This window comes from Aedes albopictus, chromosome 1 (genome assembly GCF_035046485.1).
Source record: "Aedes albopictus strain Foshan chromosome 1, AalbF5, whole genome shotgun sequence".
In the NCBI taxonomy this organism is placed as follows: domain Eukaryota; kingdom Metazoa; phylum Arthropoda; class Insecta; order Diptera; family Culicidae; genus Aedes; species Aedes albopictus.
Window position 1 is genome coordinate 82,389,611 of NC_085136.1, and position 19,919 is coordinate 82,409,529.

Consider the following 19,919-nt stretch of genomic DNA (forward strand, 5'->3'; position numbering starts at 1 on the left):
ATATTTTAACATATTGATAACATTCATTGGTCTTCTCGTCATTCTTGTAGAAATAGTTTTCCTTAGGTAGTGCCATACTTGGTACATCCACCCTAGTTGTTCATAACATAATCATAAACTCTATCGTGATTTTTTTTATTTTTTTTATGTTTAGAGCTATTTTTGTTAAATCTGAATAACAGCTTTACATATTTGTAAAACGCTTATAACAACAAACAGTCCACTATGCTATATAATTTATCCAAAGTTGTGTGAAAAAAAACCGTACAAAGGTTGTACCCGAAATTTATCCAAATGTTATTCAGCATCATGCTGAATTAATTCCTCATAAAAGTGCTTGTTAAATGAGTGATTGTTAGTTGGGTTAAGCTGTAAATTGTGCTACAGTCAATATTTCTTCATCTTTTCAACTAAGTTGTTTGGTATCATTTCCTTTGAATTTAAGTTGCACTCGACGATTTCATGAGAATTCGTGCTAATGTTAATCCTTCTTGTATCTTTTCTATAATTTTTCCAGCAACCTCTTTGTGGACACACCCATCCATAACCGAATTAAATTGCTCTCATTTTCGGTTCCATTGAAACACATCAACCGTGAACTTTCTTTGAAACGTAGCTCGTTTAATTGCTTGCTATGGGGAGATAATTTCGGAAGCGATGAAACTCCGACATCAATCCCCAGGAACCCCCTCAGCCAGCTACCAGCAGTGTCTTAAAACACAAATGGAGGTTTTAACCAACCAACCAACCAACCGTCCATTACCGTCATCCGGATCCGGGGGAACCGCAAATTGTGCCTTTGCACTGTGACATTTTCCGAGGGATTAACAAGGAAAATCGCTTTCTGCCTCATCATCTCTAGACGGTGGCACCAGCAGCATCCATCCGGCATGGCGGTCTAGATCTTTCTCTGGGTTCGCTTCGTATGCACGAACGAGAGTACCTTGTGGGTATATAACATCCAGGAATTCAGCGTGGGTTGTTTTCGAAAATCATGATCTCTTAGCGTACACTCCCCCTCCTTCCGTTCTCGAAATCTAATGTAAAATTAACGTGTTCATTTTCATCGGCCTGCCGGTCTGCTTCTGTGAAAATCGCTTGCTTCTCTACCGCCCCATCTCCACCGATTTCCGTTCGTCACTTGCTCAAAAATTCTGAACTCCGATCTGTGTGAGCCGGGGCTTCCGCTCGCTTCAGTATTTACCGTCGGCAATACAACAGTTGCGGTATCATCACCGAGAACAACAACTACATACAGTACGACGACAAATGCCTGTTGATCTTCCGAGAATTAGCAGAGTTTCTGCTTGGACTGCCATCTCTTTGGAACCGGGCGGGGTACAAGAGTGGGTGGGATCCTGTTGAATGCCATGAACATATAACAGACTAGGTACCAAACCAAGAACGAATGTGAACGCTCATTTCGCTAATTTGACGGCAGCACTAAGCTCGTGAAATACATTCGACCCGGCTTGAACCGTGAAATAATGGCGAGCGTGGTGCTGGATGGAAACAGGGAAAAAAATGAATTATCCATCTAGCGTATTATTCTGCTTCAGAGCCCGTGAGTAATGCACTCAATGAAATTAGCAAACTCAATTCAGATGGTTCAAGGCTAGAACATTTATTTACACATTGCACATAGTCATGTTTTTTGAAACCATCTGAACTTTCATCGCCCCTGAATGTACAAGAACAATCAGCATCAGTTTACCACGCCCTCTGAATTGAAGCATAATTCTAGGAAGCGAGATAAATGGTCAATTAATTTAACCTCTAACCTTTCGGAAGGTATGAGCTTCCAGCAGTGTTACACACCGAGGAGGGTGACAAATGTGAATGGAAACCATCCTATTTTGCCGCCTCTCGGAGGACCCATTTGTCTCAGTTTTTTGCTACCACATACCCACCAACCCACCCAACAGCATTGTTTCGTGGTTTAAATTAAAAAGTTCTATGGTGGTCGAGGTACGAATTTCAGCATGTGATGTGCACACAATGATGATGGGAAGTTATGAGAAATTTTGTTGTTGGGAGAACGGACGAATATGGGCGTTGCTGTCTGTGTAGGGACTGTTCATCAAAGAAAGTTATATATACAGTGGTACAAATTCGTTCAAACGCACATACTTCTCAAAACATTATCTTTATGTTACTGCATAATAAAATTTATGATAATAACGCTTTAACTATCACTAATAATAGTACTTGTTGAAATGTATATTGATTTCAAAAATTGTGAAAAAGTTTGCCAATAACGAATATGGAAAAACCGAAAAAAGTGCATTTAAACGAATTTTCCTCCAAAAATTGGACAGTTATTCCCTGATAAAAGTAAAACGAATTGAAAAGAATTCTTCTTCACTAGTGCAGATAGCACATTGCGTGAGTGGCTATTAAAATATATACTAATGAAACACAGATGACCTTAAAGTAAAGTTTACCGTTAAAAAATTAAGTGCGTTTAAACAAATTTGTACCACTGTATACATTTGTTCGTCTGTTCACTTAATTGGCTATTAAGTAACCTTCCCGTAACGTGGGTAGATCATCCTTTAATGGTGCGACGATATGGCGTAAGATCTATCACACCAAATTTTGATCTTGTGGAGCGGACCTGGTGTGATGGTTAGAACACTTGACTATCACGTCGAGGACCTGGGATCGAATCCCACTCCCGACAAACTTGCTAAAATGTGAGTTCTTCCTTCGGAAGGGAAGTAAAGCGTGGGTCCCGAGATGAACTAGCCTAGGGCTGAAAATCTCGTTAATACAGAAAAAAATTAATCTTGGTATGTCCACGCCTCATAATTTACTAGGTACCACGTGCTTCCACGGATTAGTCGATGATAAAGATCACCAGCAAAAAGTTGTGTGTTAGCTGGTTGTGCAGGGCAGTGCTTCCCAAACTGTGCGCCGCGGCGCCCTGGTGCACCGTGAACATTTCTCAGGTGCGCCGCAGGTTATTGAGCCAAATTATAAAGAACAAACTTTTATTATTCAAGCCAGAACAACTTTTTTGTTGTTTGTATTTTGTTCAGTGAAATTGTTATTTGGACTTTTTGTGGTTCTGCCTGATTTTCGATTTTTTAATAAGCTTGCAGTTCAAACTAAGTATTTCAAGGGACTTTTTCGAAGTTCTTTCCGGAATAATTACTATCAATCTTTGCTTACATATCTTTTTACCATATTTTTTTTGTCTTTGTTATAAAAATTTTTAGCCCTAGACTGATTCATCTGCTTGTCGTAAAAAAAATCTGCGGCATTTTTTACATCGATTTCGTGCACCCCTTTGTTTGAATAGTGTCTCTCTTGCATGAATACAAAAAATGACTTCTTACCGTCTCTGTCACCTGTCCTGTCAGGCTCTAAACAATCAATTTTTTGTTTATTTTTTTTTCGGAAATTTGGTAAATTACATACTTTATTTAATAAATTCAAAAGCCTTGCGTTGCAACTCTCCAAAAATTGAATTTTTTCGTTAAGTTCTATAGACCATCAAGCAATTTTTCTTTAAAAATCATTTTAAGAATCTATTTCTTTGGTTATTAGAGAACATGACATAAGCTTTTTTATGATTTGTATTTGAAAATTTGGGCTGAAAGTGTAAAAATCATTAAGATTCTGCGTAAAAAGTTGTTGATGCGCCGCGACATTTTTGAAAACTTCAAAAGGCGCCGCGGTAGCAAAAAGTTTGGGAACCTCTGGTGCAGGGTACTGTTGTTCTTATGGGGTTAGCTAAATTGAGGCGGTACGTCCCGAGCGTCTGTTCATCAAGGAGAGGAGGGCATCTCGAACAGCATCTGTGCTGGCATCCAGCAGCGGCTAAGTATGAAATACTATATCGCGTATGTTACAGCTGAGGAGGCAGACCCTTCAGCGCGATGTAGGCAGAGCGGCCTCAGTAAGGTAGCCTGCTGAAAACCATATGTTGGGCTCATCGATGGCAGCTACATGCTGCCACACAATAGACATCAAAAGCGTGAACCGAAATACGGATATTTTAGTTCTCATTCCATATTGCATAACTGGTGTTTTCGTAGCCTGGATTTTGAATTTTTCTTATTCGCTATAGTTAAAAATAATGAAAACCACTATGGTTACATTGATGGACCCCTCGCTTACCAAAGGGCTGACAAGGTGACAAAAATGACGATTTTTCAACAAATTGATAGTGATATCTCGATAATAAAAAAAATACACTTCACCGTCTTCAACCAAAGGTTGCACAGACTGAAAACTCACTTACATGAGACTATGGACAACGCACGAAATACCCAGTGATCCAGTGGAGAATTTTCCGTTTGACCGACTGGAGCGAGAATCGAACCCACACTCCGAGGCTTACGAAACGCTTAGATGACTGACGCCCCTAACCGCACGGATACGAAGCCAATAATTTAATTTTAAAACATGTGCAAAACTTCAGATTTCTATGTAGAGAAAATAGAAGGTAGACTCACATTTTTATCCATATCTTATTGTTGCGGTCAATGCTCACCTAAATGTTTTAATGTTTTGAAAAGCTTAAATTTTCAGCTTTCAAACGGTGAGTTAGAATTGAAACTGGTCGGTGGTTGCGTGGGGGTCTCCAGTTAGTCTAGTGGCTAAGGCTACGGATCACCAATCCAGAGACGGCGGGTTCGATTCCCGTTCCAGACGGGAAAATTTTCTCGACTCCTTGGGCATAGAGTATCATTGTCCTTGCCTCACAATATACAAATTCATGCAATGGCAGGCAAAGAAAGCCCTTCAATTAATAACTGTGGAAAGGCTCAAAGAATACTAAGTTGAAGCGAGGCAGGCCAAGTCCCAGTGGGGACGTCGTGCCATAAAGAAGAAGAAGAAGAAGAAGAAGGTTGCGAACACAGTTAAAATCACGATTTAATGATAAAATTCAAAATAGCGTTCAAATCCAAAATTAAATTCCAATGGTTTTTTTGTAAGATTTATCATTTTTTCTGATTTTTAATAGAATGCAGATTCTCGCAGAATCTCCTAGAATGATAAATGCAAGAATTCCTCCAAATATTGATCCAGTACACCTATAAAATGCATTTCTACCCATGCATTTCTTTGAAAATTTCTTCAGGGATTCCTTCAGAGATTATTTCCGAAACTACTCATGGGCTTTTCCAGAAGTCTTCTTCCAAAATTTCTCAAGAAAATTCTCAAAAGTTTCATCTTAAAACTAGTCGACGAGTTTCTTTAGAAATTCGTTTAGAATTCCTAATGTGATTGTTTAAGCAATCATTTTTGAAATTCCTTCAAGGAATGCTATGGAAGTTCGTGCATGTGATCTTTCATGTGTTCCTTCAAACATTTTTGTAGGAATTTTCGCCTGGAATATCATCACAGTTCTTCTCGAAATTTCACTAAGGGTTTCTCAAGGATATTCCAAACTCAATCTAGAGATTTCTTCTGAAGATGCAATTCCTGAGGTGTTTTTTTTCTATTGTTCCTGAGGTTTCTTCTTTAACTCCTCTATGAATTTTCTTCTGCAATGCAAAATATTCCTACAGTTCTTTCAGGTATAATATTCTTTTTAGAAACTTACACAGGGAAAAATTTTTATTCAGTGGCTGAGTTGGTCTTACTCAGAAATCGAAAAATCCTTTGTGTTCTTACTCAGTTTCCGTTATAAGTGGGACAACCCATTGCCAATGGGCTGTCCCACTTTTAGCCAAAACTGAGTACGAAAACAAAGGATTTCTCGATTTCTGAGTAAGGCCAACTCAGTCATTGAGTAGAAATTTTTCTCGGTGTATTTAGAGTTTCTCTAAAATTGTTCAAGGGTGTTATTTTTTTATTCTGCAGGATTTTCTTCGGAAATTTCACCTTTGTATAATAAATTGTTCTATGGATTCCTCCAAAACAAAAATTCTACGGCAATTTTTCTATGGATTCCTTAAGAAATACCTCCAGGAATCCTAGACACATTTTGACGGGTTTATACAAGAAATCCACTAGTACCTTTGTCTGCAATTTCTGCAGGATTTTTCCAGACATTTTCGGGAGATTCTTCCAGAAAGCTTAAAAACAATTGCTGTGGAAACCCCAAGTAATACTTTTGAATGAATCTCTAGAGAAGTATCTAAAAAACCCTCCGGGAAATTCTTGACGAAATCCCAGCATTATTTAAGAAATTCAAAAACTTCAAAGTGAATTTAGTGAACAAATACATTTACTATTTATCATCCCAACCCCCCCCCCCCCCCAAATTGCCTACATGAGCTTCTGTAAAGATTCCTTGAAAAAACTCTTGAGATAATTATAAAAAAAACCTGTAAGAACACCTTGAAAACATTTCTGAATAAATTCTCAAATAATCCGCGGAGAAATTCTTATAGAAATGTCGGGGAAATATCTGGGTAAATTCATGGAGAAATTGCTGGAGTAAATCCTGAAGGAATCTCTTTATGAATTCCTGCAAGAATCTCAGGTGGAATTCCCGCACGATCCCTGTAAAAGTTCCTGGACACATTCTGGTGGGTATTTTCAAAGGAATTCCTTATCAAATACCCGGTAAACATCCTGAAGAAATACCTGTATGGATTTATAATGAATCACTGGAATATTTTTCCCAAAAAGCATCGGTAAAATTAATGGAAGAATCTTTGAAAGAATTCCTGAAGTTACCCATGTACAAATGTGTGAAGAAATCCCTGGAAAAATCTTCAAAGGCTTTTCTCAACGAATCCCTAGATTTTCTGAAGTATAATTCCTGGCGGAGTTTCAGGGGGAACTCATGGAAATCTACATAAGAAAAAATCTTGGATAAAATTCTGGAGAAACTCTTCAGGACGCTTCTGAAGAAAACTGATGAAAAAAATCCATAGAGTAATTTTGAAAGCAATCCATGGAAAATTTCTAAATACTCAATCCTTGGACATATTTATAAAGCATTCTCTCATAGTATATTTCTGAAAAAAAAAAATCAACAGGAATCCCTGGCAGAATTTGGAAAATTTAGAAAACTTTGGAAGAATTTCTACAGGAGTATGTTGAAGATATTCTAAAGAAATCCATGGAGAAAGTTCCGCAGGAATTCTGAACTTTTTATTTTCTGAAGGAATCGCTGAAAGCATTTCAGTAAAAATCCATCGATAATTTCCTGAAAGAATTCTCTAACGGAATTCTGAAAGTATTTATGTAGGAATTGCTGAGTAGTAAACTCATGGAAGCTGTTCTAGACGAGTACTTGGAGAAATTCATGGAGGGCCTAGAGGTAATTCCAAAGGAAATTCTACATTAATTTCTGAAGAAGTCCATGGCAGATGTTCTATGTAAAAAAATATCAAGAGGAATCCGTAGAAGACATTCTGAAAAGATTATTTTAGATTTCTGAAGGTACCGTTAACCGGGGTCAAATAGATCTCCGGGTCGAAATTAATCATATGAATGTCTGCTAGACAAAGTAGACTTTTAATAGTTTCCTTGCAAATATCTTCAACGCTAGTAGGATGTTGGGGTCAATATGACCCAGAGACCCAAGCAACACACATGTTATATTAGAGTTACGACAGCGCAAGTTTTGGTTGTATAGAAGTTTATTTTACGTAATTCTAACATTGTGTTGAAATAACGTAAAATAAACTTCTATACAACCAAAACCTGCGCTGCCGTAACTTTTATATAACATGTGTGTTACTTGGGGAGGCACGGTGAGCGTCAAGTACGCCATCATGTTGCGCCTGCGCCTAGCCCAGCATCTTAGAAGGGGTAAGCATCTAATTCAAGCAGCACAGTACTTTATATCAAACATTTTAAAGTATGCCTAAATTGTGTAATCAATTTCGATCCATGGTCGAGCGGCTATCCGCAAATTTTCAGTGCCAGTTTTGTTCGGTGTACTAAAATAACAGTGAAACAAGACCTTGTGCCAGACCAGCAACCAGTGCTTCGATCGAAGCATCAATTCGTTGATTTAGAACGAGATCGTCTCTTGCGCTTGAAGATCATTACTCCTACCGATCACTCTGTCTGGGCCGCACCTATCATGGTCGTGCGGAAGGCAATCGGAGCAATTAGGATGTGCGGCGATTAATTGACTGGCTTGAATAACACCCTCCAGCCACACCAATACCCCGTATACCACAGGTCATTTTCCTTAAACTCGCCAACTGAAAGGTGTTCAGCATTATTGACATTTCGGAGTCGTTCCTCCAGATCCCTGTCGATGAATCAACGAGTATACGCTCCTCACTATCAACAACCATCGGGGCATGTACAAAGTAAACCCGGAGTGAAAGCTGCTCCGTTAACTTTTCCGCAAATTGTAGACACCATGCTGTTGGGGCTTGCGGTTGTATCGATGGCGTAGTCGTCGGATTTCAGCTAAAAGTGGAGCGAAAGTCATCTGAACACCACAGTATCTGCGAGCTTTCGATGCGTTCAAACCATTCTTTTCTCGGATCTACTTTTGATCCACAACAATCCTGACCTGGACATAATCGAGTCAGCCTATGCATCATTGGGCGGCCTCGGAGCGACCATCTGCCATCAATACGGCTCAAAAGCCATTACCAGCGCAACAATAGCCAAATGGTTAGGGAAAGATTAGCATTCATCTACGCAGTAACCAAATTCCAACGCGTGATTGTCAGCCGTAAGTTTCTGCTCCAAACCAACCACAAGTGCTACACCGGGCAGATACGGAATACAGCGAATAATGGCACTTTCACACAGCTGCGTCTATTGGCCTTCGCTCGACAGCAAGGTAGCCGGTTACATAAAAGTAAGCATCAGCTGTGTCGTGGCTAAAAGCCGGTTCGTCCGTGGCAACGAATGCATATAGACTCCCCCGCCGACCCCATCGATGGTGGCTGGAGGTCAACGACCAGCCCTCCGAAACATTTTCGCACGCCTGGGGATACCGGAAACACTCGTGTCAGACAATAGCACCAAATTCACGGGTTCGGAGTTCGCCACGTTCTGCTCAATAAACAGGATCTATCACGTAACGATTGCGCCGTTTCAATCCGTTTAAGGCCGAACGGTTCGTCTGTACCTTTAAGTGGACGATAAGGAAAACTCCGACCGATGAAACATTAGAAACGTTCTTGCTGGCCTATCGAAGTACACCAAGCCGATCAACACCCGATGATCTTTCGCCGTCAGAAATCATGTTTGGACTTCGTATACATACGTGCCTCGAACTGCTACGTCCGCCAGCTAAACGTCCTTCACACCGGTCGACTCGAAGAAGCCCAGCCTAAGGTTGTTCAACCTTAATGACCTCATCTACGCCAACATAGATCTACGCCAAGAACACCTACTGTACTGTGTATTGCTGGCTTCCCGGTACGATTGTAGAGCAAGTAGATCAAGTCATGTGCAACATACTGACCGATAAACATCGCTTAGTTTGGTCGCATCTAAACAAACTGATTATTTGAGAATCATCCGGTTTCGATGAAGATACTGTAATCAACTAAATAAGCAACAGACCAGAAACAACTTCCGCTAAACGTTCTTCTTGATCCGCGGAACGCTTCACTCATAAACAATTCAAGCAGCAAAGCGACCGCCTCGACGAATACCATTGACACCATTCGGATTCCATCGTTATCGCCACCTTGTCCGGCCGTTGAATCAGACCTGTCGGCGTCGTCCTCATCTTTCACATCTTTCAGCTTCGAGTCGACTGCCGCTAGCATTCCGACCAAGTAGCCCAGTATACTCCGTCGGTTTTCCAAACCGAGAAGACTACCAGCGAAGTTCAACCGAACAAGAGCGCTGGGAACACTACTGCCACAATATTAATCTCATCGGCATTTGTTTAAGCGTGGAACAAAATTCGCTCTATATAAGTCGCTGATTCATCAGGTGGCTCTTTATTGTCACGAGGTATTGACGTTCAAAAAGGTAGACCTAAACGCTTTCGGAGTCTTCGAGTGCAAATTTACCGTAGTGATCGACTACTTCGTGGGCGGCCGCACACAAGGTAAAGGTAGGTTAGGGATAATCCCAAAACTAACGGAGACGCGTGATACGTTATGGAGTTTGTATTTGGGAAATCGCTTGAGTGCATCACTATGGTATTTAGTCGCTGCTATTTCATTATTTTTCAACCGCCATAGGGTTGTAGACGTGCTAGTATGTAATTATTGCTTTGAACCAGTGTCACCGATTCGAAGACGATGAGTTCGATTCCCGGTCCAGTAGAGGGCATTTCTTGTCGGAAACTTACTACTACTACTTCGTTGACTTACTGGGCACAGTTTTTTTTTGTGACTGCCATGCAATTCTAAAATTGATGCAAAGACAAAAGGAAAGTCCTTCAACTAACCATTTTGGAAATGCAAATAAGAACACTCGGCCAATCTCTCGTAGAACCATACAGACGAGAAAAAAAAGCACGTTCTGAATACTGATTGATTTTCGACATCACTCAACAACATCCTGGCAAAGCATCGTCAACCTGGAAAAAGCCTACTCGTTCCGGTCGTTTATCGATTAGAGCGCATTGCCATATATTTATGGAAGGTGAACGTACAACTAAACTCGCATGCCAGAACCCATCATGAGTCCCCCCATCCCGGTGTGTAGGTAGTGGCGGCAGCCCAGTTAAGTCTTTCCCAGTTCCTATGTGTATTTACGACGACGACGACGGTTGGTAGGCACACTTTGCCCAAGGTAGCACGAGAAAATTAAAACACCATTCTTGGGGATGGATGGTAGTCGTTACGCTCGCATCGTTTGGCCTACGGAAGGACGGCAAACGATCTGACAGCCAACCAGCCAGTCAGAGGGTGTTCAACGTTCATGCGGGTAAGTGTGTACGGGTTTGTTCGCACACAAAACCCACCTTGCACAACAGCAAAGGTTTACCTTTGATTTGCGTCATAAATAATATGGGTGAACAAACGTGCGTCTACTTCATGACTGGGTTTGTGATGGGGAAGAAGCATTTTTCACGTTTATGCCGGAAAGGGTTGCGCCTATTGCTACTGGTCCTGTTATAGGCAGATTCAGTAATGCTGACTGGTCGTTTACGCATGTAATCTTCTTCTGCTTCTTTCTGGCAAAACGTCCCAACTGAAATTAAGCCTGCTTGTCTTTCAAATGTTCTATGAGCACTTCCAGTTTGAATGATGTCAGTCGGTTAAACAAAACCCTTGCGAAATCTAAGGATTTCCAAGTGAACGAACTTCGTTTGCTAAATGGCGATTTCACTTCCTCTGATGAGGAAGTTCAGGGATGCTTATTCAGCAAACACCTCCCCGGATGTGTGGATATTACATCTTCGGATGAACCTGATGTCTTTTCTTGTAGTTATGATTCTCTGGCATCAGTGCGGAGTATTGATACTATAGAATCGATTCAGGGAGCATCAAATAGCTTTGCTCTCTTCAAATCTCCTAGCGCAGATGGGATTTATCCCATTTTACTTCAGAAGAGATTAGATTACTTCAAACATGTTTTGAAAAAAAAAAACAACTTGTTTGCAGTTTTGCTACAGGGTATATTCCCAAATCTTGGTGGAAGATTACTGTTAAGTTTATTCTGAAAGAGGGTCGTGCGTCGTATGAAGAAACAAAAAGTTGCAGATCTATCTGTTTGATTTATTTTATTCTGAAATGCTGTAGATCATACCATCAATGATGTTCATCTGTCCAACGTGCCTCTTCATGTAAATTAACATGCATACCAATCTGGAAAGTCCACTGTGACTCTTTTACACAAGGTTCACTCAACAGCAATTTTTTTTTTTCTGTTCGGATGAGCCACTGCGACCAGTATTTAGATCTTTTGTAGCAATACCCGTATCCTTAGTATTTAGTGCATGTCGTACTACTCCATTGTCATTGAGAGGCAATGGAGTATCGATTTCTGTACAGATCTTGTTTTGTTACTTCAGAGGTTCGAGAAATCGAATGTGATGAAAAAGTACCGTTTTCACAGGGAAATGAATCCCAGTGAAAGTGCGCCCTTATTAACACATAATCGATTCTATTTCTGAGAAAAACAAAACGGTAGAACTGATATTTGTCCATGCATCGGAACTCTGGCTTCATCCGTGTCTCGCTTCTAGTTTAGTCCCAGGACAACATTGAAAAACCCGGGGCTTTAGGCTAGTTGCAAAACGCTGTTAAATTAGAGAATGCGTTCGGTAATAAGAATTCACGTGAGTCCTTGTATCACCAGTACCTATCAGTCCTTAGTAGGTTATTACGCAATTAGATACGCAAAGCATGTTTGTTTTTCTTACATCAAGTGTAGTCTCGGCGAGGACAAACCGAGTCTTTAACTATCCGTCAGGCAAAATAAATGCAATTTTAGAAACTGTCACTAGTAACAAGGGCTTTGTACCATGAATCCTTATTACCAGAACGCATTACCCTAGCTTAACAAGCTGGATGTCACCAGGGTTCAGTTTGGTAGATCTTACTCCGTAACGCAACCCAAAAGGGAGATCTACCCACGTTACGGGCTCCGTTAAAGATCGAGCATGTTTGAAACCCCCTCAACCATTCATCCCTCAGCACGGGTCGCCTGACACCTTGGATTGGGGTTCCCTGTTTGGTGGACTTTTACCCCCGGAACAGGGGGTCCGTAGTGCTATTCTAAGCCGGCAACTACACGGGCAACTCAACAGCAATACTGCTAGGGTGTCTTCTTAGATATCGAGAGTGCCTTTGACAACGTGCCTCTCGCTGCCATACTGGAAGCCGCAGAAGGTCATGGTATATCTCCAATGATGTCCAATTGAATTCACCAAATGCTCAAAACCCGATATCTCTTCTCGACATTTGCGTCTAGCAGGGATTAGGAAATAGAGTGTTTGTGGATGCCTCCAAGAGGGAGTCTTGCCACCACTTTTGTGGAATCTTGTATCATATACGCTATTGAGGCAACTCAATGATAGCGGCTTTCCTACTTATAGTTTTGCCAGCGACTACCTAACATTATTAGATGGTATGTGCATCAGCACTTTTTCTACCTGATGCAAAACGCTCTTCAGGTAGTTGAGGGTTGGTATCGCCAATATGGCCTTTCGGTAAATCCGAGTAAAACATCTATTGTTCTTTTCACGGAAATGTGAAACCGTAATGGTGTTCGACCTTTGCGTTTCTTTGATTCTGAAATAAATGTGACTGAACAGGTAGAGTACGTTGGAGTCATTCTTGATTCCAAGCTTTCCTGCACATTGAGTGCAGAATCAAGAAAGCTTGCATGGCATTCGGGCAATGCCGGCGAACCTTTGGTACAACTTGGGGTCTAAAGCCCAAGTATGTCAAATGGATTTACACAACTGTTGTTCATCCAATATTGATCTATGGATGTCTTGTGTGGTGGCAAAAGGGCGAAGTGAGAACGGTCCAATCAAAATTAGGCTATCTCCAAAGGATTTGCTTAATAGCGATGTCTGGAGCATTCTCTTCAACTCCCACGGTAGCGCTCGAAGTTCTCTTCGACGTTGCCCCACTACACATTCATCTCACACAAGAAGCACTTTCTTGCACTTACCGCCTATGGGAGCTCGGTTTACTAGAGGAAACTCCTGTGAACCGCAGTTCAACGCACACCTTGTTGTTTTCACTTTTGGTGAATTGGGACAAAGTTGTCCTTGCTCCAAGTGATCTTGCAATTGCTTGTAATTTTCCTTACAGGACATTTTCCACGAAATTCCCTTCCCGGGAAGAGTGGACATCTGATTATCTGTAGAGAAGTATTTCAGACGGCATCGTATGTTACACTGATGGCTGCCTTCTCGAAGGTCGAGCAGGTGCTGGTGTTTATTCTCGTGTGCTAAAGCTGTATCAGTCTTACTCACTTAGTAGACACAGCACCGTTTTTCAGGCCGAAATCTTTGTTCTTATGTGCGGAGTGCATTCAGCACTTCAGCAGCACGTAATGGGCAAAGTAATATACTTCTGTTCAGATAGCCAGGCTGCTATTAAAGCACTTGCTTCGGCCAACTCTAGGTCGAGGATTGTTATCGCTTGTCGAACTCAAATCGAGGAGCTGAATTCAGCAAACGCTGTTCACCTTGTATGGGTACCTGGCCATTCTTCCATCGCTGGAAATGAATTGACTGATGAGTTAGCTCGCACTGGAGCATCATATAACTTCATTGGCCCTGAGCTAACTATTCCGATATCCAAGTGTTGGGTAAAGCTTCAGATTGACACCTGGGCTGCCACTCAGCACAAACAATACTGGAATAGTTTGGAGTCATGTCGTCAAACAAAATTGTAATGTACTGAGCCATCTCTAGGGGTGGCGAAGTATCTAACAAATCTGTCATAGAAGAATTGCAGCATGCTGGACAAAGCATTGACTGGCCACTCAGCTATCACATGAGGAATATTCAGCAAGCTGATTCATTTGCATGTGATAGCTGTGAATCCGGTTATGGAACTTCGTATCATTTGATATGTAACTGTCCAGTTTTTGCGCAACTGCGTTTCCGAGTACTCGGTAGACACTTATTAAGTGAAACTGACTTCAGAAACCTGAATCTTCAGGACGTTTTGTAGTTCTTGACCCGCTGTGGTAAAGAGCTATTGGCTCTCTTTACGCTTTATGCGCTATAACAGTGCTCTTTTCAGGACGCTGTTAGAACCCATTGTGGTACGCTTATGCGTTATTACAGTGTCCTTTTCAGTGTCCTTGAAGTTTTTCGCAAGCAATCAGTTATGAAAATTCGGAATAACATTCCAATGCTAACATATTTTCACTGATTTAAGAAATAGAAGTTGAATAATAAAACTTACATTTCTCCCAATAACACTGCTCATGCTCTTGCACTTTCGATGATTCAACTGCTTACTTTGTATCCATATATTAGCGCCAGCGATCACTTCAAACACTTCCCGATGATTGTCCCCCACTATGAGCTGTATTCCATAATCCAAAATCGATTGCTTACGAAGAAGGAAAGCCCAAACGAATGTGTCACACGTTTTCTAAAACATCTAATTTCACTGTAGACACATCTATACTATGTTGTATTCACTAGGTGCTTTCAACTATATAGGGTAATATTCTGCTCTTGAATGAACCATTTATTTCATAACACTCTTTATCTAATGTGGTGACCTTTACGTAAGACTCGGCAATATCGCTATGTTAGTGAGAGTATGTACTATTGATCTAATTACTGGAACAAGCGATGCGTGGATAAGCATTTCACACTTAGAACGACGTATTGTACACTATTTGAAAACGCAATCAGAATAAGCACACTGTTAAGCACTATATTGCTACTGGTTGGTTATGAGATACAAATTGCGCCTTGGACGCTAGTTTTCATACAACAAGCATCGACACAGAACGCGGGTTGTCACACAAAACTGTCCCCCAGAAGAGGTCATCAGATATCTGCTGGGCTCCGGACGGCGAATCCTCCAACTTCAGCCACGATAATCGATTTCCGAGGAAAAACGTGAAGACTATTACTGTATTTACAACTCATTATACTCTCGTCGATCCGCCGCCACCATTACTGGCCACCGGATGCACTCCCACACGGCTCGCTCTAATTCACTGGAAAATGGCTTATGCCACAAATTGGTTCCCATTCTCCAACGTCGTCGGAATAGCAGCCGATTATGAAACAATTTTCTCTTCCATCTCCTTTCCGCTCCCTCTGGTCGTCGGTCTAGTCGTTCTTCGACTGCCTCCTCTTCAACAGCTAAATCTTAAATCCACCAAAAAACACCGAAACACAACAATCCATCACGACGTTTGAGAGCAAGGACGAAAGCACGATCTTGCAGCTCCTTGGCGTGCACCCTTCTTCTCAACTATCCAGCACAAACTACGCTATTTAGAACCGCGGATTTCCTTTCGCCGTTTTTCACCACCGCCACCGCGGTCTGTCGGGATACTATTGTTGATGATGATGCTACTACTAATGCCTTATTGCTGCTGTCTCACCTATGTGTACTCACTCTCACTATGTACAGAGCACTCGTGCTCACTAACCAAAATGTGGGTAAGCTGGAACTGCTGTTGCTGTTGCTGCTGATTCACCACCTCACCTTACCCCCTTAGGGGACAACACATAGAAGCACACAAACACACAAACACCCGCACAACGGTCGACCTCGTGGTGGAACGCGCGGAGACATTGCATCAGGACAACAGTTTCTCGCAGACTGAACGGAAAATTGGGTCCACTCGTGGTATATATCCTGGCTCACGACTCTACTGGACCCACGGCAACAACGGTGAGAAAAACTCGGGAGCGATTTGTTCGGAGGAGTTTTCTCATGTTTTCTTGTAAGAGAGAAAGAAAGTGCTATCGGAACAAAATTTGCTAAATGCCAGTCGGCAGATAACGTGGAAACAACAGTTGGTTGATGTTGAACATGTGTTCAAGTTCTGAGAAGTTACCAAGAATAGCATTGGGAAAATACTTCTTCACGTTTTAAAAAAGAACGGATGATCCATAAAAAATGCCAAACGATCCATTGATAACTTTTCAATATTCTACAGAACCATGCCTGATATACATAAAACAATAATTTTCATCCACAGACAATTGCCGATTGAGCTCTTCTTTTTTATTTTAAATTTGGTAAACTGCTTCATGAAATGAATCATAATTTCCCAGTGAACATAAAACGAAAAAGTAGTTCCCTATTTTATGAACCATTTCCTGTACATATTTCATTGATCATTTTCTATATGTTAACCTTCACATACCCGACCCCAGACAACTCATTTTCAAAGTGCTGCCATTTCGTCAATTTTCTTCCGATTTTTTTGAAGTCGCCCTCAATCAATCATAAATTGGTAAAAGTTTATTACACTCAAATGGCCATGCAATATCCCAAACCATTCCGGAGATATTCCGGATTGTACTGGGGTCAGAGGATGGGAGAGGTGTCTGTTTTGCCAAATGGCTAAAAGTGATTATTTCGTGTGTTATTGTGTTTAAGAGGCCCCCGCGGAACCTGTTTTAGGTGTTCCGAAGCGGGCATATCAGTTGCTACATACTTCAGTCATTTTTTTCTGCCCCATTCTCTCGAAATCATTAAGTTTGATACATCGCACGGCATGTTTTGGTTTCAATCCAGAAATGTCCCCTATGTCACCCCCGTGAAACCTATGCTAGATGTTCCGGTGTGGCCATATTAGTTGATACAGACTTCAGGGTATCGTTTCTGACTCAATCATTCGAAATCATGAAGTTGGATATGTCGAACGACATATTTTGGATGAAAACCAGAAGTGTTCCCAATGAGCACCCCGCGGAACCTGTTACGGTGATCCAGATGGGTCAACTTATTCAAATCTGATTATCGCAGTTGTGTTTTATTTTTCGCAATGAACATTTCGCTGAAAATCAATGGTTCAAACACAATAACGCACGAAATAATCATTTTTAGCCATTTCGGCACCCTCCCTGACCCCAGTACAATCTGGAATATCTCCGGAATGGTTCCGGATATTGCATGGCCACTTGGGTGTAATAAACTTGCACCAATTTATGATCGGTTGATGGCAACTTCAAAAAAATCGGGTGAAAATTGTCGAAATGCCAGCATTTTGAAAATGAGATGTTGGGGGTCGGGTATGTGAAGGTTAATGTTTTACACAATATGTTTTGGATTATTTCACATGTATTATTAATAATCCTACAGTGCGAGAAAGAAGTATTTGTAAAGACAGAGCTGATATCCATACAATATAATCATGTGTGATGATCAAAATCTCTGTTTCTAGCGATTCGAATGTAACGGAATGTTGGCTGCCACCTTGCAATAGCAAGAATTTCAGCTAGTAAATTTGTCTGCAACCTAAAAATAACTAGAATTTTGGCTGATATTATAAATCATCATCCATGCAAATGTTTACATTGACTTTTCAGATTCAAATAAATATAAAGACGCTATTTCCATACAAAAGTGTCTTTATATTTATTTGAATCCGAAAAGTCAATGTAAATATTTTCATGGATGATGATTTATAATATCAGCCAAAATTCTAGTTATTTTTAGGTTGCAGACAAAATTTCATCACAATCGAATCGCTAGAAACAGAGATTTTGATCCTCAAACATGATTGTTTTGTATGAAAATCGTCTCTGTCTTTATACTTATTTCTCGCACTGTATGTATTATATGTTTATTTAATTTCTGGAGTTATTTTTGATATTTTGTAATTTCTCATTAAAAGAATTCCACAAAATTTGCGCCAAACTCAATTTACGAAACCGACCTCCCCCCTCCCCCCTTTATGCACTACATTCTCAATTACGCGACCTGCTGGGCTTAAATTGTGTCCTAGCTATTCGTAGACAATGATTAACGTTATTACATGTTACGATTTTGAAGGTGTTTCTCAAAAGTCCCTTCTAGAGAAGCTTTGTCTTCAGCATTGTTGGTAATTTTAGTGGTTTCCAATTTTGTGTGACATAATGGTAGGAGGAAATGCAAATACTTGTCGGTTTGCGCTTCTCATGAAGCACAATCCTGCGACCACCCTGAGATTCCTTGAAATGCTCCTCAAGCTCTCTGAGTCTTTTGAGGCCTCCTGGAACCCTCCAGAGACTCCAAATACCCCCTAAAACGCCCCATGAGACCCCTGAATCGCCTTTGAAAGCTCCTGCGATTCTCTGAAACGCCTTTGGGTCCCTGAAACGCCCCTTAGGCGCATCCACAAATTTCGTAACGCTATAGGGGGAGAGTGAGAGTATGACCAAACGTTACGGAGCATACAAAAATTTTACGATTTACATACAAAAAAAAGTGGTACCCCGAATAAAACGGTATTATATGACTATTATACAGGATATCATTTTCAGATGATTCATGCTATCATAAACAGGATTATAAATCGATGATACCAAGAATCATATCAATGATTGCAGTAATCATATTCGAAGTTTCAATGATAGACCGAATGGGTTGTTAAGTATCGTTACCATTCAAAAATGCCCTTTTTCTCGAACAAAAATTTTGAGAAATCATACATGAAATAATCAGTTTATGATAAAATTGACGATACAGTGAATCATAAAAATAAAGAGGAAATATTTCATGAAATCTGTTTTACCAACTTCAAAAAATGTGTACACCCCTGCGGTCTCTCGGCGGATTCTGTCAAATTGGTCTACCATTCAGTGAGTAATTGTTTACTTTCAGTTTTTTGTAATTTCTTGTGTGTTTAAGATTTGAACGGTGGTTGTCGATGTTCCGATGTAGTTCCGCGGGTGTGCTGTGTGCTAGGCCAAAGCCGATAAGTGCTCGCGGTTGTCTAGAACCCAGTGATGTGCGAAGTGGCTGATCAGTCGGATATTTTAAGTCAAATAAGAAATCGGGAGATACAATTTCCAAGGATGCATGGTGAATTCAAGTCAACCCTTTGGAGTCGGAGGGGTCAATATGACCCCGGCGATGAAACCGGACATAACAAACGTGTTCGACACCAGTGGTGTTGCGACAGCAGCACCAAAACACCGGCTCCTAAGGGATAAGGAAGGTATGTTTGCAAGTGCTTTCCGATGGTAACAGCAGCGTGAGGTACGTAGTATCAAACGCGTTCCAGTATTTAGTGTGCGTGTTTTTTTTTGTCTAAAAGTTCCGGATTAGGGCGTTTAAATAAGGTAGCAATGTAAGCCAAGGTGATGACGTTCTATTTCTACTATTAATTCCTGAATACAGTGAAAATAAAACTGCCAAAAACATACATAGTTTTGTTCTCAATTTTATTGGGAATATTATTTTTCAAAATGATTCATGTATTATTCAACGCATCATTATCATAAGTTTTATAATTCATAAAAAGTCGTGAATAATTGTTTTTTTTTCAACCCTAATAATTTTATCATAGCACGATGATTAGTTATATAGTTATCATTCTACCAATAAACAGCGTATGATACGCACGATACCAAGAATAGTATTTTTCTATGCGGGACGGAGGAGGGAGAGGGTTGAAAAAAACCATTTTGAGCGTTA

General features: G+C 40.7%; 1 protein-coding gene across 1 annotated transcript in view; it reads right to left on the reverse strand.

Moving 5' to 3' along the window:
- LOC134288677 (uncharacterized) overlaps window positions 1–16,097 on the reverse strand; it is a 99,481-nt gene extending 83,384 nt beyond the window's left edge. Inside the window, exon 1 of the mRNA XM_062854230.1 lies at window positions 14,724–16,097. The gene's annotated coding sequence lies outside the window, so the exon portion shown is untranslated. The remainder of the gene's footprint in view (window positions 1–14,723) is intronic.
- Window positions 16,098–19,919: the final 3,822 nt, after the last annotated feature.